The following is a 7,002-nucleotide window of genomic DNA, read 5'->3' as shown; positions in this document are numbered from 1 at the left end:
GAAAGAGAGATGAAAACATCAATAATAAAAGAGAGTCATTGATCGGCTGCCTCCTGCACGCCCCACACTGGGGATGGAGCCCACACCCGGGGCATGTGCCCTAACCGGAATCGAACCGTGACCTCCTGGTTCATAGGTCAACCCTCAACCACTGAGCCACACCGGTTGGACCTCCTCAGAACTTATTTTAAAATATGTTGGAGAAAAGATGCTCATGTTAGCACTGTAACATGATGATGAAGTAATAACTGGCCTGGAGTAACAGGTCAGGGCAGCTGTTGTGTGGTTTACTGTAGCTGCTGTGAATGAGGACAGGAAACTTTATCCATAACACAAAAAGAACATGGAATCCGTTAACTATGCCTGATTTTAAACAGGCTTTCTTTGGAAAGAAGCAGTTAGTTACACAACATTTCATGACTTAAAAGGGTTTCAACCCAGGTTAAAAAAATACCCAAGTACTTTTTCCTGAGGGCAGAGTGGACTTAGAAAACATTCAGTCCTGCACTTCTGTTTTGCTTTTGTTTCTTTAATCTTCACCCGAGGATATGTATTTATTGATTTTTACAGAGAGAAGAAGAGAGAGAGATCGAAAGAGAAATAGCGATCAGTTCCCTCCCACATCATGACCGTGAATCGAACCCAAAACCCGGGTATGTGTCCTGACCGGGAATTGAACCCGAAACCTTTTGGTATACAGGACGATGCTCCAACCAACTGAGCCACCCGGCCAGGGCGTCCTACACCCGGGTATGTGTCCTGACCGGGAATTGAACCCAGAACCTTTTGGTGTACAGGACCATCCTCCAACCAACTGAGCAACCCGGCCAGGGCGTCCTATACTTTTGAGGTTGAAATAATGGCAAACGCAAGTAAATAATCATTCATTCATCCAAAGCTACACAGTACTGTAAAGCTTGGACAGATTGTACTAGCAAGGAATTTACATGCATGAAACTGACAGTTGTAAACGAAATTCATCAGGCTTCACGTATATTTCTGGATCTGGATTCTGAAGTTTCAGATTCATGTGCTGTTGATCTGGAGCTTTCCAACTCACCCTTTTTAACTGCTGTATAATATTCCACCGCCTGCTCACATCATAGTTTCTTTTTGAAAATATATATTTTTAAATATATTTTATTGATTTTTTACAGAGAAGAAGGGAGAGAGATAGAGAGTTAGAAACATCAATGAGAGAGAGACATCGATCAGCTGCCTCCTGCACATCTCCTACTGGGGATGTGCCCGCAACCCAGGTACATGCCCTTGACCGGAATCGAACATGGGACCTTTCCCCACAGGCCAACCCATAAATATGTACTTTTCTACTTTTATTTAATTTTTTGATCTATTTTTATTGATTGCAGAGAGGAAGGGAGAAAGAGATAGAAACATCAATGATGAGAGAGAATCATGGATCGGCTGCCTCCTGCACACCCCACATTGGGGATCGAGCCCGCAACCCAGGCATGTGCCCTTGACTGGGAATCAAACAGTGACCTTGTTCTTCGGTCGATGCTCATCCGCTGAGCCAAGCCAGCCAGGCTAGTCGGTTTCTTATTGATAGAACTTCGGAATGTTTTCAGTTTTGGCCCAGGAGCGCTGGCATGCGCACAGTCGGCTAGATTTGGAGTGGTACGGTACCCTTGTGACCTTCAGGAAGGTTCTAAACACCCAGTATGGCCCAGCCAGCGTGGCTCAGTGGTTGAGCATCGACCTATGAACCAGGAGGTCACAGTTTGGTTCCCAGTCAGGGCACGTGCCCGGGTTGCGGGCTTGATCGCCAATGTGGGGCGTGCAGGAGGCAGCCGCTCAATGATTCTCTCATCATTGATGTTTCTGTCTCTATCCTGCTCCCTTCCTCTCTGAAATGAATAAAAATATATTTAAAAAATAAACACCCAGAATTATTCCTTCCCTCTCCCATCCCACCCTCACCTCACCCATTGGGGCCGATCCAGAGGGATCTCCTGGGAAAGGATTGGGTGCATAATGGGAGTCCACCCCGTACCCAGCCCTGCGTTCTTTTTGCTCTTGGTCTGTGCTTGCCGTAGAGCCTGGGCCTTAGACTGACTGAGGGATATCAGGGCACACATTCTGGAAAGTGGGGCCTGGGGCCTGGCTTGCTCCGGCCTGTGGCTCTTCAGGGGACCTGGGATCCAGGCTCTGTGGCCCAGGGGCACAGCCTCACTCACCACGGGGAGACCAACTGCATCCTCCCACTGGGCCTCTGTTTTGCACAGGGAGGGAGTGTAGCCTAATGGTTAGGGGGCTGGACTGAGGAATTGGACAGACCTGGGTTTTGGAGTCTCAGCTGCACCCTTTGCCAGCTGAAGAGATAGCTGGTGCTTAGATCTACGAAACAGGGCCAGTAGAATGTTGACAAGTGTGGCAGGGACTTGTACTTGTCCACACAGCATGTGGTCCAGCCTCTACTCTTCTCTCTTCCTTAATAACAGGAGTCTGTATTGTGGACGGTTACATGTCCAGCTAAAAGCCTACAGTTCTCCCGGCCACAGTGGCTCAGTGGTTGAGCATCAACCTATGAACCAGGAGGTCGAGATTCAATTCCCAGTCACGGCACATGCCCAGGTTGCAGGCTCCATCCCCAGTGTGGGGTGTGCAGGAGGCAGCCGATCGATCATTCTCATGATTGATGTTTCTGTCTCTCCCCTCTCCCATTCTCTCTGAAATCAATAAACATAAATTTAAAAAAAAAAAGCCCCTACAGTTCCCAGCCTCCCTTGCAGATGGAATGGCCAATGAAAGGTTGGCGGAAGTATTGAATGAGGCTTTGAGGAAAGCGCTTTAAGCAGGGAGGTATCCTCCTGTGGCTCTAACCACTTGCATTTTCTGGAAAATAGGTGTGATGGCTGGAGCTCCAGCAACCATGTTGTGACCCGGAGGCAATCTCAAGGACAGAAGTCACGCACTGAGTGTGGTGGAGCAGAAAGAAGCCCGAGGCATCAGGGACGACAGGAAAGTGCCACACTAGCCCTGGACTGTCTACCCGTGAGTTTTTTTAATGTGCAAGAAAATGAATCACCATCTTGTTTTTTCATTGATTTCAGAGAGGAAGGGAGAGAGCAATAGAAACATCAATGATGGGAGAGAATCATTGATCGGCTGCCTCCTGCACGCCCCGCACAGGGGATCGAGCCTGCAACTCGGGCATGTGCCCTGATCGGGAATGGAACCGTGACCTCCTGGTTCATAGGTCAACGCTCAACCACTGAGCCACACCGGCCGGGCCCCACCATTGTGTTCAAGTCGTTGTCATTTTGGGTGCGTGCAATGAGCAGCCAGACACCGTTCCTGTCTGCCTGATGAAGACGCTCCTAGGGTAGCCTCGTGAACATGGGGGCCATGTGAGCTGGATGACAGTTTAGTGGATTCATCACAGTTTCCTTGTCCCCACAGATGAATGGGCGGATGTTTCCCTGGAGGAAGGTCTCTCGTGTTGTGCCGCCAGCTCTGTTCCCAGTCTTGTCCGGGACAGCCTATGGTCTTGAATGAAGATACAAACGGACCTCATGTAGGGTAAGAGCCAAACCCGAGGCGTGAACTGGGTAACAGCCAGGATCTAAGTGATCCCGACAGGCTGGAAGCAGCATCAGATCTAACTCGGTGGCATCAACGGCGCCCTGTGTGCCCCCGTCTAAGCCCAGGGTCGGGGGGCTCCGTGTCACCAGCTGCATGTTCGGAAAGGGCACGGAAGTCATTGCCTTCCAGACTTCGAGGGCACGAGAAGCAGATGTGATCCCCTTCCCGATCAGGACCGGCAAGGTCTTCCACCACGGAGGCTGGTCTCAGCCTGGGGGCCACAGCTCATGAGGGACGGGGACAAACGCAGGGGAGAGCGGCTGGCGAGGGGGCTTGGAGCCAGGTCGCTAGAAAAATTGCTAAAGGCCTCGGTGCTTTGTCCAAAAAAGAAAAAGTAGGCGATGGGATGTCTCCAGGCGGCTGGAGGGGAATACTCCCGGGAGGGTGAAGAACTCTCCAAGGTCAGAGGGACTGTCTGGGAGTGAGTGGCCCGTCCCTGGAGGTGACCAAGGAAAGGCCAGACGCCTGCTCGGTAGGCCCAGTGCAGTGGGAGGCTGGTCCTGCCCCTGCCCACCTGACAGGCTCCACCGGCAGGGAGTTGGACCTGACGACCCTGAGATCCTTTTTATTTTTTTATATTTTTATTGATTTCAGAGAGGAAGAGAGAGAGAGAAACATCCATGATGAGAGAGAATCATGGATGGGCTGCCTCTAGCACATCCTACCCTGGGGATCGAGCCCGCAACCCGGGCACGTGCCCTGACCGGAATCGAACCGTGACCACCTGGTTCATAGGTCGACGCTCAACCACTGAGCCACACCATCAGGCCTGAGGTCCTTTTAGAGCTGAAGCCCAGAAGCAGGAGAGGAGGGGGATGCTGCCTTGGGCTCTGGGCAGTGTCGCTGAGGGAGCCACAGGGCGCTTCAGGGGCCTCACAGGTGCCCTGGCGCTGGGAACACCCCCCGGCCAGCTCTCCTCGGAGCCCGAAGCTGTGGCTCAGCCGGGCCCGCTCTGGGCCTGGAACCACAGCCACCTCCAGCTTTGGCTGAGCTGGTCCGCGTGGCTGCAGTCGGCTGGGCGCCGTGAGGCCGGCAGTGCCCAGCTCAGTGCACCTATTATGTAGGTGAGGACACTGACGCCTCGGTCCCATCATCCCCTGTGGGCTCCCCAGGACTTTGCCCCCGACCCGCAGTCAGATGAGAAGGGCTGTTGGGGGGTGTGGGGGGGCGGGGGCCGTGCCAGGCCTGGTCTCGGTGGCTCAGCGCAGGCCGCCCCGTTTGTTCTGCACCTGCTCTTTCTCCTGGGCGGGCATCCAGGGCCCCCAGGGGCAGGTCCAAGGCTGGGGGCAGGTTACAGCCTGGCCCCCGCCCCTAGGTCGTGGACCGGCTGTGGGAACAGGGGAGGGAAGGCGGGAGGCCAGCGTGTGGGGCTGCGGGGCCATGTGGTATTCTCATTACCAGCCAGCAGTGGGGCCAGCCCAGCCGCCCCCTTGGCCACTGTGGCTGCCTTCACACCTCCGCTCGGCCTGTTGACACAACGCTGCCTCCCTCAGGGCACGAGGTGTCGCCTTGGGAACGAGGGTGTGCAGGGGCCTCCAAAACAGCCGGCAGCAGGCCCCTTTGGAATCCCTGGAGCGCACTTCTGGGGTGTGGGGGGGGGGGGCTGCAGGTCCCCACTCTGGGGGGCCCCGGGGAAAGGCAGATTCTATGTCCCCAGATGGCGAGGGAGGACACCCTGAGTCCGCCTGCCCAGATACTGTTTCTCCCCGGCCCAGGTGCTGTGTGTGACTCTGGGCACAGCCAGGGAAGCCCAATGACAAGGCTGTGCCAGGCAGAGCATCGTCGGGGTCACCGGGAGGCCCAGAGACTGACAGCCACCAGGACGAGGTCACAGAGCAGCTGCTGGAGCTGGAGCTCCCTGCCCCGGTCTTCCCAGGCCTTCTGTAACGTCAGTGCCCAGCGCTGCCTGCATAGCCATTCAGGGCGCAAACCCAGGACCTCAGCCCGCTGTTCTCCCCTTGCTCAGCTGGGAACCAGGCCCAGAGAGGCCCATCCTCTGCCTAAGGTCCCCAGAGCCAGGATTTGACCCCACAAGGGCCGCGCACCACACCACCGGGAAACTCCCCCCGGCCCGGGGCCCAGGCTGCAGCGGGGACCAGTCGCTGCCCACTGGGAGCTCGAGCCGGAGGAGAAAGAGGACCCAGTGGGCTCGGGGTCTGCGGTGGCCTGGTGTGCTGGGAGCCCGTGGGTGACAGACCTGCTCCCTGGCTAGTCAGCGGGGCGGGTTGCAGAAGGAAAGGAGGGGCCTGAAATTGTGGGGTTTCCTCCAGGCGGAGGTGGGACATTCCAGGCAGCAGGGAAAGGTGTGAGCCCAAGTCTGGGAGTGGAAGGCCCAGGGCAATGCCAAGGACGGGGATGGGGACGGGTGGAGAGGGTGTGGATGAGCAGACGAGAGCTGGAATTCCTGTTGGGTGCGGAGTTTGGACTCAGGGAGGCAATGAGTCCACAGAAATTCTGAGGAAGGAGGGAAGGATGTGGCCACTGTTGGCTGGAGAAGCACAGGGCAGCTGGCTGGGGGCCACAGGTACCCAGCAGGCAGGGCATGGAGGGAACCCCCCCTGCTCTCCCTCCAACAAGAAAGCTGAGCTGAGGAGGCTGGTGGTCCTGGTAGCCGCAGCTTAAGCCTAGAGCCAGCCTGCCTGGGCTCAATCCCCTTGAGCCTCAGTCTTATCATCTGTAAAATGGGTTTCTTTGCTGAGATGATTAGGGCTGGCACCATGTGTTCAGCTCGTGGCCCTCCACAAATCCTGCCTGCCGCCCTGCTGTCGAGGAGTGACCGTCCGAAGTCCTGCAGCTCATGGGAGGGACGAAGGGGAGAATGAGTGGTGCCCACTCTTGCTGGAATGCAAACAAGCGTGGGGGGTAGTTCTGCAAAGTCTCTCTCCGCTCTCCTTCCCCTCCTTCCCTTTTTTCTTTACATTACCAAAGCAAGGAATGCTGTTACAGAAAATTGAGATGAGCTCTAGCCGGCTTGGCTCAGTGGATAGAGCGTCAGCCTGCGGACTGAAGGGTCCCAGGTTCGATTCCAGTCAAGGGCACATGCCTGGGTTGCGGGCTTGATCCCTAGTGTGGGGCAAGCAGGAGGCAGCCAATCAATGATTCTCTCTCATGATAGATGTTCCTATTTTTCTATCCCTCTCTCTTCCTCTCTGCAATCAATAAAAATATATTTTATTTAAAATATAAGTTTTATCATTTGTAAAACTTTCAGTGATATTTTTGAAATATATAAAGATTTTAAAATAAACTCTGACACATAGTAGTTCTGAAATAAATATTTATTTTACCTCTTCCTTTCCAGTGTTTCTGGGAGGAATAGTTGGAAAGTGACCAGGTAATTTAAAATAGTATAACCTACAGCTGAAAATTTTCTTCTTTCATCTCATACAACAAAAG

General features: G+C 54.3%; 1 protein-coding gene across 1 annotated transcript in view; it reads left to right on the top strand.

Annotated features, from left to right (window-relative positions):
* Positions 1-7,002, top strand: part of PLIN1 (perilipin 1) — a 110,405-nt gene that overhangs the window by 6,101 nt on the left and 97,302 nt on the right. Inside the window, exons 2-3 of the mRNA XM_015563232.1 lie at positions 2,868-3,015; positions 3,424-3,543. The gene's annotated coding sequence lies outside the window, so the exon portion shown is untranslated. The remainder of the gene's footprint in view (positions 1-2,867; positions 3,016-3,423; positions 3,544-7,002) is intronic.

This window comes from Myotis davidii, unplaced genomic scaffold (assembly GCF_000327345.1).
Source record: "Myotis davidii unplaced genomic scaffold, ASM32734v1 scaffold459, whole genome shotgun sequence".
Lineage (NCBI taxonomy): Eukaryota > Metazoa > Chordata > Mammalia > Chiroptera > Vespertilionidae > Myotis > Myotis davidii.
This window is presented reverse-complemented; position numbering and strand designations above follow the sequence as displayed.